At 52.7% G+C, this 13,038-nt stretch overlaps 2 non-coding genes and 2 pseudogenes across 2 annotated transcripts; all 4 read left to right on the forward strand.

The window, feature by feature from the left end:
• The first annotated feature begins 2,127 nt into the window (after positions 1 to 2,127).
• On the forward strand, positions 2,128 to 2,303 carry LOC139403228 (U2 spliceosomal RNA; annotated as a pseudogene).
• A 449-nt stretch (positions 2,304 to 2,752) lies between these two features.
• On the forward strand, positions 2,753 to 2,869 carry LOC139403305 (U5 spliceosomal RNA). The gene has a single exon (XR_011633377.1). It is a non-coding gene; the product is annotated as a U5 spliceosomal RNA (small nuclear RNA).
• A 5,601-nt stretch (positions 2,870 to 8,470) lies between these two features.
• LOC139403340 (U2 spliceosomal RNA) lies at positions 8,471 to 8,648 on the forward strand (annotated as a pseudogene).
• A 500-nt stretch (positions 8,649 to 9,148) lies between these two features.
• On the forward strand, positions 9,149 to 9,265 carry LOC139403233 (U5 spliceosomal RNA). The gene has a single exon (XR_011633308.1). It is a non-coding gene; the product is annotated as a U5 spliceosomal RNA (small nuclear RNA).
• Positions 9,266 to 13,038: the final 3,773 nt, after the last annotated feature.

Raw genomic sequence — 13,038 nt, forward strand, 5'->3', positions numbered from 1 at the left:
GTGGGGGTGGAGGGAGAGAGGAGCTGGCTTTTGCCAACCCACCCGCTGAGGTCTGTCGAGACCCCCGGGGGTCCGGCGGTTTCAGGGTTCCATTTGTGGGTTATCGCTTCTCGGCCTTTTGGCTCAGATCAAGCTTGGTACCGAGGTGCCCCAGAGCTCGCTGAGTCAGAAGGTCGGAGATAGGAGGGCGATAGGTTTTGTTGGTCGGAATAATTCCCGGGTTTTTTCAATTGGCAAGTTCATTTTTTGCTTCTCTTTTTGAGAGAGCTGGGAGAAGATGGCAAGGAACGCCATGCGCACGTCGGTCCCTGGCATTGGTGTAGCAAATACCATAAGATTTGCATGGAAGGAGAAAGAAAAGGAGCCGTTGGGAAGGGAGAGTTTTGGAAGGACCCTGTTGATGGGAATGCTCGGGTTGGAGGTTAAGGATGTGTTTTGCCTCCAGGAGAACCCGTTGGAAGCTGCCTACGACGTGACGTTTTATACGGAAGAGAAGCATGACGGGGTAATGAGGAAGGTGAAAGAAGTAGAGGAGGAGAAGCCAATGTGTCAATACACAGTGTCAAGCTTGGCAAAGAAAAATTTTAGGCTGGTAACGGTTACCATGTATAACCCCTACGTGAAGGACGAGGAGGTGAGGGCCTTTCTGGGGAGATACCTGGACAACATCTCCTCAGCAAAGCATATCAAAGATTCCTTGGGATTTTGGAATGGGAGGAGATGTTTCCAGGCTCTCCTCAGAGAGGACCCGAAGGGGATGGATGGTTACCTCCATCCTCCAGCGTTGTTCTCCCTGGGGGCTGACAGGGGGACGTTACACTATGCCCGTCAGCCTCCGTTCTGCAGGCGATGTATGGCCTACGGCCACACACTCGCCTCGTGCAGCACGAGAAGGTGCAGATACTGTGGATCGGCTGAGCACGAGGCGAGGGATTGCGTCGAGCCGAAGAAATGCCACGGGTGTGGCTCGGAAGCGCACCTGTGGCGGGATTGCCCGGCTCGGCGGGGGTCATACTCGTCTGCAGCTGGGGGGGGAGCGAGAGCGGAGGATGGAGAAAGACGAGAAAGAGAGGAGACGGAAGAGGGGGGTGGAAGGACTGAGCAGAAGGAGTCGGAGAAAGGAGAAGAAAAAGAAGAGGAGAGAGCGGAGACAGAAGGAGAGGTGGATGGGATAGTAGGAGAGGAGGCCGGGACAGAAGGAGAGGTGGCCGGGATGGAAGGAGAGATGGACGGGACAGAAGGAGAGGTGGTCGGAATAGAGGAAGGGAAGGAGGTGGAAGGAGAAAAGAAGAAGAAAAAAAAGAAGAAGACGGCGACGAGGTTGGAGGAGAGTGAGGAGACGGAGAGATCAGAGGAGACAACAGTGGAGAGGAAGGAGGTGGAGGAGATTATGGAGAAGGAACCGGAAGGAGAGGCGGAAGGACGAAGGGGCGTGAAGGATTGGGGGGACAGTGAAGCGGCGAGGGCAAGGGTGGAGGAGTTGAGAGGGATGGTGAGGGAACTGGTAGAGAGAGAATGGGGAAAGGGAAAGGAGAGGGCAAGCACTGGGGGTGTCGCTACAGGTGAGGAACCTGTGCTCGATACACCTCCGAGCAAGAGGCCGAAGAAGGTGGTGAGGAGGAGGGGTGGAAAGAAGGGGGGGGGGCAGAACGGGGGGATGGGGAGGTAGCGGGGCCCTCGTGGGCTCCGTCTTCTACAACTTTCAAGCCCCTGGCTGATCTGGACCTCCCAGGTATGGCCAATACATGGATGATGGAGGGAGAGACAGGGTTTTTATTTGGGGGTGTGACATCCCCGGTCAGGAGTCCAGAGGAGGGGGCGATGGATTTGAGTGGGGGGAATGTGCCGGGTGTTGTTGCTGTGTTCAGTGGAGGGGAGATGGTGGTTGAGGGGGGTGTTTTAGTGGATTTAGGAGTGGAGGTGGGTTCACAGGCAGCCGGGATGGAGAAGGGGAGCACTGGGTGAGTATTTGTTGCAATATAGGTGGAGTATACGGTAGGTTGTTGGATTTTGGGTTTTGGATTTTGTTATAGTTTATTGGATTTGAAATGATTAGCTGTATTTGTTGATAGTAGATATTTAAGTCGATGGAATTATGGATGATTATTGTTTGGTTTTTGAAAAGTAATAAATATATATTTTGTAAAAAATCTGTTCTTATCAGTTTAATATCTGATACGTCCCCCATCGGGGGACTACATATTAAATGGATTTTTCGAACAGGGAGTCGGAAATGGGGCTTGCTCCGTCCGCTCCACGCATCGACCCGGTATTGCAGTACCTCCGGGAACGGTGCAACACTTTTCTCACGTTGTCAAGGAAAAATACAAATTCACAAAGGTATGTAAATAGCTGGCTGGCTGGCTGGCTGGCTGGCTGGCTGGCTGGCTAGCAGAAGAAGAAGAGAAGGAAAGAAACATTCAAACTCTTAGAAAGGCGAAGCGCCCTTCAAAGGGGTCCCCCGTTTCCCGCCATTTTACTTAAAAAAAAAAATTAAAAAAAAATTGGGGCCAGGATTGTGTGTGTGTGTGTGTGTGTGTGTGTGTGTTCTCTCTCTCTCTCTCTCTCTCTCTCTCTCTCTCTCTCTCTCTCTCTCTCTGTCGCTGTGTCTCTGTGTCTCTGTGTCTGTGACCTTCTTTTTATCCACAGACAGCCCTCGAAAACTTGGAAGAGTGGGTTCCGGGAGCACCCGCGGGAACCCTGCCTAGAGTGCACAGAGTGTGTCTCGGGCCCCGACCTCTTGACTTCCATATGACTCTGGTTTCTCTTCATTACGCACAAGCCTTTCGCCTTTTAATAAAGACTTCCGTGGAGAGGAACACTTACGAGTTCAACGTATTTTTGGAGCGGCTTTGCTTCTTGCAGAGCCCGGTAATCTTGTTTCAAGAGAAATTGACAGAGATGGGCCAGGATAGTGACTTAAAGACGCATTAGCGACTTTTTCCAAAAAAACACCTGCCTGTCGCCAGGGAAACGGTGGGTGGGTGGGTGGGTGGGTGGGTGGTTGAGTGAGTGAGTGAGTGGGGGTGGAGGGAGAGAGGAGCTGGCTTTTGCCAACCCACCCGCTGAGGTCTGTCGAGACCCCCGGGGGTCCGGCGGTTTCAGGGTTCCATTTGTGGGTTATCGCTTCTCGGCCTTTTGGCTAAGATCAAGCTTGACACCGAGGTGTCCCACAGCTCGCTTAGCCAGAAGGTCGTACCAGGAGGGCGGTAAAGGTTTTTTTGTTGAACTGGGTTATAAATTAATTTTTCTCAGTTTTTTCAAGACAAACATCTATTCAACGGTCTCTTTTTTGAAGAGAGCTGGTTATTTTTGTTTTGGTTTTCTCTGATCACGCCATTTTCCAGGAAGATGGCAAGAAATCCAACCAGCAGGATGGTTCCCGGAATTGGGCAAGCGAACTCTATAAGATTTGTTTGGAAGGAGAAGGAATTGGAGCCATTTGGGCGAGAGAGTTTCGGGAGGACTATTTTGATGGGAGTCCTGAAGCTTGCTGTGAAGGATGTTTTTTGTCTTCAAGGGAACCAGGTGGAGGGCACTTTTGATGTGACCCTCTACACGGAGGAGAAACACGAAGAGGTAATGAAGAGGGTAAAGGACGTGGAAGGTGCAAAGCCGATGGGATATTATGCAGTCACCAGCCTTGCTAAAAACAATTTCAGGGTGGTGACTGTGAATATGTATAACCCCCATGTAAAGGATGACGATGTGAGGGCCTACCTGGGGAGGTATATGGAGAATATCTCCTCAGCAAGGCTCCTCAGGGACTCTCTCGGCATATGGAATGGGAGGAGAAGTTTCCAAGCTCTCCTCAAAGAAGACCCCAAGGGCCTGGGTGGCTACCTCCATCCCCCCGCAATGTTCTCCCTGGGGGCTGACCGGGGGACCTTGTATTATGCCCGTCAGCCTCCGTTCTGCAGGCGTTGTATGGCCTACGGACATACCATGGCCTCGTGCGAAGACATCAGAAAGTGCAGGATCTGCGGGTCGGGTGAGCACGAGGCCAGGGGATGTGGCGAGCCCAAGGTGTGCCACGGGTGTGGCTCATCAGCACACCTGTGGCGGGATTGCCCAGCTCGCCAGAGGTCATACGCGTCTGCAGCTGGAGGGGGAACGAGAGCGGGGGATGGGGAAAGAGGAGGAGGCCCGTACAATAGCAAGGGTCCAGAAAGAACAGCTGCTCAGGAGGACGCAGCGGCTGGAGAAGAGGGGAGAAAGGAGACGGATGAAGGCAATGGAGTGGAAGGACTGGAGAGGGAAACAACGGAGGAAGAGGGGGCTGAGAAGGAGGGGGCAACAGGACATGAAGGACCGGAGGGAGGGGAGGAGGGGGGAGGGGGTGTGAGTGGTGTGGGTGAGTGGGGGGACAGCATGTCTAGTTTCCTTGTAGAGGAGATGAGGGAAATGGTGGAGGAGTTAGCGGGGAAGAGGGGTGGCGTCTCCCCGCTACCTCCTACACCAAAAAAGAAAGGGAAAAGGAAGGGGCCAGGCAGGGAGAAGGAGGGGGTTGGGGAAGGAGGGGGGGGGGGAGCCAAGCGAGGGATGGGGGAGGGAAAGATGCATTTATCCTCTCTTTTTTCCGCAGCCCCGCAGCAATTGGTGGAAGGTGAATCCCTGGAGGCTGTTCGGGACGTTTTGACTGGGGGCTCTCAACTCCTCTTTGAGGAGGTGGGGTCCCCTAGTCTCGGCCCAGCAGTTTTCAGGGAGGAAGGAATGGAGGGTGTTGGTGGGGAACCCAGGATGCAGGGAACTCGGCCTAACACCATACCTGCATCCTGGGTTGGAGTAATGGAGGAGGACGGGGGGACGTCAGATGAGGGGAAGACGTCCCTACCGGATGTGATGGACCAGGGGAGCATCAGGTGAGCCTCCTGTTGTTTGTGGTTGTTTTGGGTTTTATTTCTGAAAAAGTGAAATTATTTTGTGGTTTGTTTATAAGATAATCTTATGTTAATTTTGTTTAGTTTAAACGTAAGGGGTATAAGGGACTTTGTTAAGAGGAGGGCGGTTTTTAGTTTTTTAGAGGGGGTGGGTTTTGATGTTTGTTTTTTGCAGGAGGTTCACCTGAGGGATGGAGGGGATGTCAAAAGGTTTAGGAGAGAGTGGGATAAGGGTTTTTCGTTGTGGGGCATAGGAGGGGTGCACTCAACGGGGGTAGGGATATTGTTTGGGAATAGGGAGGTTATTGTAGAGAGCACTTTTGTCGTAGTACAGGGGAGAGTTTTGGGTGTAGATATCACATATAGGGATATTAGATATAGGTTATTTGGGGTGTACGGGCCACAGGTGGCGGCAGACAGGAGGGAGATGGTGGACTGTCTGGCGCCCCTGTGTGTCACAAATAGGCACTTAGTGATAGGAGGTGATTTTAATATAGATTTGGGGATAGGGGGAGACAGTAGTGCAGGCGCCATCACCGGGCTAATGGCTTGCCATGGCCTGGTCGATGGTGGCCTGCACACTACTCCGGCAATGGTCGGTCCCACATGGCGCAACTCCAGGGGGGTTGCGCGGAGGCTCGACTATATTTTTGTATCTAGGTCTTTGGGTCGGTTGTCTGGGCGGCTGTTGCCTGTCTTCTTTTCGGACCATGACGGGGTGCTCCTGCAGGTGGGGTCGCCAGTCTGCCTCTTCGGTAGGGGGTACTGGAAACTAGATCGGGATTTACTGGATGAGCAGGGTTTTGTTAATGCTGTCACAGGGGTGTTTCGGAGGCTTGAAGGCCTCCGGCCCATGTGTGAGGGGGTGTTGGAGTGGTGGGATATAGTAAAGGTAAGGATTAGGGCCTTTATTATAGGATATGGTAAGAGGAAGAAAAGGGAGGAAAGGAGGGAGGTGGATCATATCCAAAGGTTGCTCGAACTTGAGTACGAGGCAGGCAACCTCGGTGGTTCGATTGACTGGGAGAAATCCACAGCCCTGAAGGCGCAGCTCAGGGAGCTGCAGGAGCTGAAGGCTCGAGCTTTCCTGGAGCGTGCACATAGTGGCTTTTTAGAACATAATGAGACTTGTTCCGCTATGTTCTTTAAGTCGGTTAGGGCAAGGCAGAGTAGGAAGGTAATGCATGGAGTTAGAAAAGAAGATGGTAGTGTAGTAAGTAAACCAGAGGAGATGGTCAGGGTGACAACTGATCATTTCCAAGGTTTATTTAAGGAAAGGGAAATAGATGTAGAGCAGGGAAATGTGTTTTTAGAACACTTGTCCCGGCGGTTGCCGGAGGACATTAGAGACGTGATGGAGGCCCAGATCTCACTAGAAGAGGTTGAGAGCGCTCTTAGGAGGATGGGAAAAGGGAAGGTGCCTGGGATGGATGGGCTGCCGGCGGAGTTTTACCTCAAGTTTTGGGGTATACTTGGACCGGTGGTACTCGAAGTCTTGAAGGCCATCCTCGAGACGGGTGTCCCGGGGGGTTCAATGGTAGTCGGTGTGCTGTCACTTCTTTACAAGAAGGGGGACGCAACCGACCTTGGCAACTGGCGGCCATTGACCATGCTGTGTGTAGACTACAAGTTGCTTGCAAAGGTCTTAGCGGACCGGTTGCGCACAGCACTTCCCTACGTCGTCCATGAGGATCAGACGTGCGGGGTAGAGGGACGCTCAATTAGATGGAACCTTCAGTTGATCAGGGACTCCATCGCCTGGGTTGAAGATAGAGGTCTGCCTTTAATGGTAGCAGCGCTTGATCAGGCGAAAGCCTTTGATCGCGTGAATAGATCCTTTCTATTCAGGGTATTAGGTAGATTAGGGTTTGGGGAGAAGTATATAGGATGGATCCGTACATTATATGTCGGAGCGGGGTGTCGAGTTAGCGTAAACGGTCACTTGGGTGACGTTTTTGACCTCTCGTCTGGGGTCAGGCAGGGGTGCCCGCTCTCGGCACTCCTCTTCGTTCTGTACATGGAGCCTCTGGGGGCTGCCATTAGGGCAGACACAGGGGTGGAGGGCTTGTTGATCCCTGGAAGCGGTGGGCTGCGTGTTAAGATGACGCAGTACGCCGACGACACTTCCTTGCTCCTATGCAAGGACTCGTGCCTGACAAGGTCCCTTGCCATCATTGGGGATTTCACCCGAGCGTCGGGGGCGGTTCTGAACCATGCAAAGTCTTCCGTTAAGTTTTTCGGAAGATGGCGCGGTAGAACGGATGTGCCCGGGGGGTTATCTCTCTGTGAGGGGGCCCTGAGGATTCTCGGGGTCCATTTTGAGACCTCTGGCTCAGCGACGCTGAACTGGAACATGAGGATCGCAGTGGTACAGAGGAAGCTAGCAATGTGGAAGGCTAGGTCTTTGTCTTTTATAGGTAAGGTCCTGGTCCTAAAGGTGGATGTATTGCCATCTCTATTGTATTTGGCATACATCTACCCATTGCCGGCTTGTCTGAGGAGGCCTCTAGTGAGGCTCGTGTTTCAGTTCATGTGGGGTGGCAGGTACGAGTGGGTCGCCAGGGCACGCATGCTCTGTCCCATCGGGGAGGGAGGTAGGGGGGTACCTAACATCCCCCTCAAGCTGGACACAATTTTTGTGTCTTTTGTGTTGACAGAACTGGCTCATCCGGTGATACACCCGTCCGGTTACCTCCTGCGGGTGTTCTTCTCCTACCAAGCGAGAAGCGTAATGGTGTGGTCTAACACGGGTCCTCGGGCGGAACAGCTGCCGTGGCACTTTGGCCATGCGGCCAAGTGGTTGCGTGCGCACCCCGAGGTTGAAGTTGCCCGAGTAGGTTTAGACCACAGGCACCTGTACGAAGAGGTCAGGCAGGCAGGGAGTCCTGCGCCTGTAGCGGGCATTTCGTCAGTGGTCTGGGAGGGAGTGCAGGCGCAGGGCCTGGACAACAGGCTCAAGGACCTGAATTGGTTGAGCCTCCACAAGTGTCTGCCGGTACGGTCCACCATGTACCGGCATAGCTTGGCGCGATCCCCCACCTGCCCAAGGGCTGCTTGTGGCAGGGAGGAGACTGTGCGCCATGCTTTTTGGGACTGTGCCTTTGCCGGAGTGGTATGGGCGAGGGCACGGGTGTTGATAGTTTTGGTAAGAGGGGATTTTGTGGTTACATGGGCTAGGTTAGAGAGAGGTGTAGGGAGAGCGAGGGGTACAGATAGGGATAGATTTCTGCTCTGGCTTCTCATAAGCCTCTTTAAACGGGGGCTGTGGGAAGCCAGGCAGAATTTGGTAAAGACAGGGAGAGATTGGGGGGTGGAAGGGATATTTAGGAGGGTGGAAGGAGATTTAAGAGGTAGGATGAAGAGGGAGGAGAGGAAGTGGGGGAAACATGCGGCACGGGAGAGATGGAAAGGGGGTTTAGGGCTGGGGGTGTTAGATTGAGATTTATAAGGGGATAGATTAGGAGCGGAGAGATAGGGAAAGGTAGAGGTTAGGAATGACGGGGAGGGATGATGCTCCCCTGAGGTTTGTTTTTGTTTGGTGTTTTTGTAAATATGATTTTGTAAAGTATGAATGGCATAGATGGTAATAAATTATTTTTCTAAAAAAAAAAAAAATCTGTTCTTATCAGTTTAATATCTGATACGTCCCCCATCGGGGGACTACATATTAAATGGATTTTTCGAACAGGGAGTCGGAAATGGGGCTTGCTCCGTCCGCTCCACGCATCGACCCGGTATTGCAGTACCTCCGGGAACGGTGCAACACTTTTCTCACGTTGTCAAGGAAAAATACAAATTCACAAAGGTATGTAAATAGTTGGCTGGCTGGCTGGCTGGCTGGCTGGCTGGCTGGCTGGCTGGCTGGCTGGCTGGCTAGCTAGCAGAAGAAGAAGAGAAGGAAAGAAACATTCAAACTCTTAGAAAGGCGAAGCGCCCTTCAAAGGGGTCCCCCGTTTCCCGCCATTTTACTTAAAAAAAAAAAATAAAAAAAAATTGGGGCCAGGATTGTGTGTGTGTGTGTGTGTGTGTGTGTTTCTCTCTCTCTCTCTCTCTCTCTCTCTCTCTCTCTCTCTCTCTCTCTCTCTCTCTCTCTCTCTCTCTCTCTCTCTCTCTCTCTCTCTGTCTCTCTGTGCCTCTGTGTCTGTGACCTTCTTTTTATCCACAGACAGCCCTCGAAAACTTGGAAGAGTGGGTTCCGGGAGCACCCGCGGGAACCCTGCCTAGAGTGCACAGAGTGTGTCTCGGGCCCCGACCTCTTGACTTCCATATGACTCTGGTTTCTCTTCATTACGCACAAGCCTTTCGCCTTTTACTAAAGACTTCCGTGGAGAGGAACACTTACGAGTTCAACGTATTTTTGGAGCGGCTTTGCTTCTTGCAGAGCCCGGTAATCTTGTTTCAAGAGAAATTGACAGAGATGGGCCAGGATAGTGACTTAAAGACGCATTAGCGACTTTTTCCAAAAAAACACCTGCCTGTCGCCAGGGAAACGGTGGGTGGGTGGGTGGGTGGGTGGTTGAGTGAGTGAGTGAGTGGGGGTGGAGGGAGAGAGGAGCTGGCTTTTGCCAACCCACCCGCTGAGGTCTGTCGAGACCCCCGGGGGTCCGGCGGTTTCAGGGTTCCATTTGTGGGTTATCGCTTCTCGGCCTTTTGGCTCAGATCAAGCTTGGTACCGAGGTGCCCCAAAGCCCGCTGAGTCAAAAGGTCGAACCAGGAGAGCGGTAAGTGTTTTTGTTGGGAAATTTGCTATATAATTTCTTGTCTGTGGTGTATTTTCTTTCTTGTTTTTTTGTAAGAGGTGGTGAGACGGGTGCGCCATCATCCGTGAGGAGATGGCGCAAAATCCTTCGGAGAGGTCGATCCCTGGGATTGGGCTGGCAAACACGGTGAGATTTTCATGGAAGGAAAGAGAAAAGGAGCCTTGGGGAAGAGAAACGTTCGGGAGGAATATCCTGTTGGGGTGCCTGAGCCTGAAGGTGAAGGATGTCCTCTGTGTCCAGGGGAACCCGATGGAAAAAGGATTTGATGTGACTTTTTATTTACAAGAACAACACGACGGTGTAATGAAGAGGGTTAAGGAAGAGAAAGAAGAAAGTCCCCTGTGCCATTACACGGTGACCAGCCTGGCAAGGAACAATTTCAGGGTGGTCACCGTAACCATGTACAATCCGCATGTGAAGGACGAAGAAGTGAGGGCCTTTCTGGGGAGATACATGGACAATGTCTCCTCAGCGAGGTACCTCAGGGACTCCCTGGGTTTCTGGAACGGGAAGAGAGGCTTCCAGGCGTTACTCAGGGAGTCCCCGAAGAGTGTGGATGGCTACCTCCATCCTCCGGCGATGTTCTCCCTGGGGGCTGACAGGGGGACGTTGTTTTATGCACGTCAGCCCCCGTTCTGCAGGCGTTGTATGGCCTACGGCCATATCCTGGCCTCGTGCAGCACCAAGAAGTGTCGGTTTTGTGGATCGGAAGAGCACGAGGCCAAGGAATGTGACGAGCCCAAGGCTTGCCACGGGTGTGGCTCGAAAGCACACCTGTGGCGTGATTGCCCGGCTCGTCACAGGTCATACGCGTCTGCAGCTGGGGGGGGAGCGGGGGATGGGGGGAGGAAAGAAAGGACGCGTGCGGATTGTACGGATGGCACAGGGGAAAAGAAGCAGGAAGAGGATGGAAAGAAGGAAGAGATGAGAAGAAAGAGGCGGGAAGAAGCAAAGAAGGGAAAAGAAGAGGAGAAGGAAAAGAAGGCGGAAGAACGTAAAGGAGCGGAGAAGAGGGAGAAGGGGACAGTGGTACGAGATGGAGTGGAAAAGGGAACGGTGACAGTGAAGAGGACGGAGGGGGGTGTGGAGGTGGGAGGGGAGGGGGTGGGAGGGGGAGATGGAGGGAGGGAGTGGGGGGACAGTTTGCCAGGCTTCCTAGAGGAAGAAATGAGGGATTTGGTGGAGGAGTTAGCGGGGAATGGACGTTGTGTCTCCCCGCTACCTTCTTCACCAAAGAAGAAAGGGATGAAGAGGGGGAGCTTGGCAGGGAGTGAGAGGGAGGGGGGTGGGGAGGGGGAGGGGGGGGCTAAGAGAGTGGCGGGGGGGGGAGGGGGGGGGTACATTGGCCTCCCTGTTTGCCTCATCCCCTTACATTTTGGTGGATGACTCCAGTGAGGGGTCTGTGGGCTGTTTGATAGAGGGATCCCAACTCCTGTTTGAGGAGATGGGGTCCCCTACACTCAGCCCTGAGGCATACAGGGAGGGGGGGGTGGAGGATGGTGGTGGGGAACCCAGGATGCAGGGCACTCGGCCTAACACACTGCCTGCATCCTGGGTTGGAGAGATGGAGGAGGACGGGGGGGCGTCAGGAGTGGAGAGGGCGTCCCCGCCGGTGGAGATGGACCAGGGGAGCATCGGGTGAGTCTCCTGTTTTTTGTTTGGTTTGGGGTTATTTGTTGAGGGTTTGTTTGTTTGTTTGTAAATAGTTAAATGAATATTTCTGTTAAATTGTTTAGTTTAAATGTAAGGGGGTTGAGGGATGTTGTTAAAAGGAGGGCGGTGTTTAATTTTTTAGAGGGTGTGGGGTTTGATTTTTGTTTTTTACAGGAGGTTCACCTGAGGGATGGTGGGGATGTGGCTAGATTTAGGAAGGAGTGGGATAAGGGGGAATCTTTTTGGGGCATAGGAGGGGTGCACTCAACAGGAGTAGGAATATTGTGTGGCAATAGAGAAGTTAAGGTAGAGAGCACTTTTGTAATAGTGCAGGGTAGAGTATTGGGGATAGATGTAGTGTATAGAGAAGCTAGGTATAGATTAATTGGGGTATATGGGCCACAGGTGGCGGCAGACAGAAAGGAGATGGTGGACTGTCTGGCGCCCCTGTGTGTCACAAATAGGCACTTGGTGATAGGAGGGGACTTTAATATAGATTTAGGGGTAGGTGGTGATAGTAGTGCAGGCGCAATCACCGGGCTAATGGCTTGCCATGGTCTGGTTGATGGTGGCCTGCATACTACTCCGGCAATGGTCGGTCCTACATGGCGCAACTCCAGGGGGGTTGCGCGGAGGCTCGACTACATTTTTATATCCAGGTCTTTGGGTCAGTTGTCTGGGCGCCTGGTGCCTGTGTTCTTCACGGATCACGACGGGGTGTTCCTGCAGGTGGGGTCGCCAGTCTGCCTCTTCGGTAGGGGGTACTGGAAGTTAGATCGGGGTATACTGGAGGAGCAGGCTTTCGTTGACGCATTTTTTTGTTTCTTTCGAAGGCTTGACGGCCTCCGGTCTATGTGCGAGGGGGTGTTAGAGTGGTGGGATTTAGTTAAGGTGAGAATTAGGGCTTTTATAATAAGATATTGTAAAAGGAAAAAAAGGGAGGAAAGGAGGGAGGTGGATCGTATCCAAAGGTTAATTGAACTCGAGTACGAGGCGGGCAACCTCGGCGGGTCGATTGACTGGGAGAGTTTCGCAGCCCTAAAGGCGCAGCTCAGGGAGCTGCAGGAGCAGAAGGCTCGAGCTTTCCTGGAGCGTGCGCATAGTGGCTTTCTAGAACATAATGAGACTTGTTCCGCTATGTTCTTTAAGTCGGTTAGGGCCAGACAGAGTAGGAAGGTAATGCATGGCGTTAGGGAAGTAAATGGGAGTGTAGTAAGTAAACCAGAGGAGATGGTCAGGGTGACAACTGATCATTTCCGAAGTTTATTTAAGGAAAGGGAAATAGATGTAGAGCAGGGAAACGTGTTTTTAGAACACTTGTCCCGGCGGTTGCCGGAGGACATTAGAGACGTGATGGAGGCCCAGATCTCACTAGAAGAGGTTGAGAGCGCTCTTAGGAGGATGGGAAAAGGGAAGGTGCCTGGGATGGATGGGCTGCCGGCTGAGTTTTACCTCAAGTTTTGGGGTATACTTGGACCAGTGGTCCTCGAAGTCTTGAAGGCCATCCTTGAGACGGGGGTCCCGGGGGGATCAATGGCTGTTGGTGTGCTGTCACTTCTTTATAAGAAGGGGGAAGCAACTGACCTTGGCAACTGGCGGCCGTTGACCATGCTGTGCGTAGATTACAAGATTCTTGCAAAGGTTTTAGCAGACCGGTTGCGCACAGCCCTTCCCTACGTCGTCCATGAGGATCAGACGTGCGGGGTAGAGGGCCGCTCTATAAGATGGAACCTACAGTTGATTAG

Source organism: Oncorhynchus clarkii, unplaced genomic scaffold (assembly GCF_045791955.1).
Source record: "Oncorhynchus clarkii lewisi isolate Uvic-CL-2024 unplaced genomic scaffold, UVic_Ocla_1.0 unplaced_contig_2020_pilon_pilon, whole genome shotgun sequence".
Taxonomy (NCBI): Eukaryota; Metazoa; Chordata; class Actinopteri; order Salmoniformes; family Salmonidae; genus Oncorhynchus; species Oncorhynchus clarkii.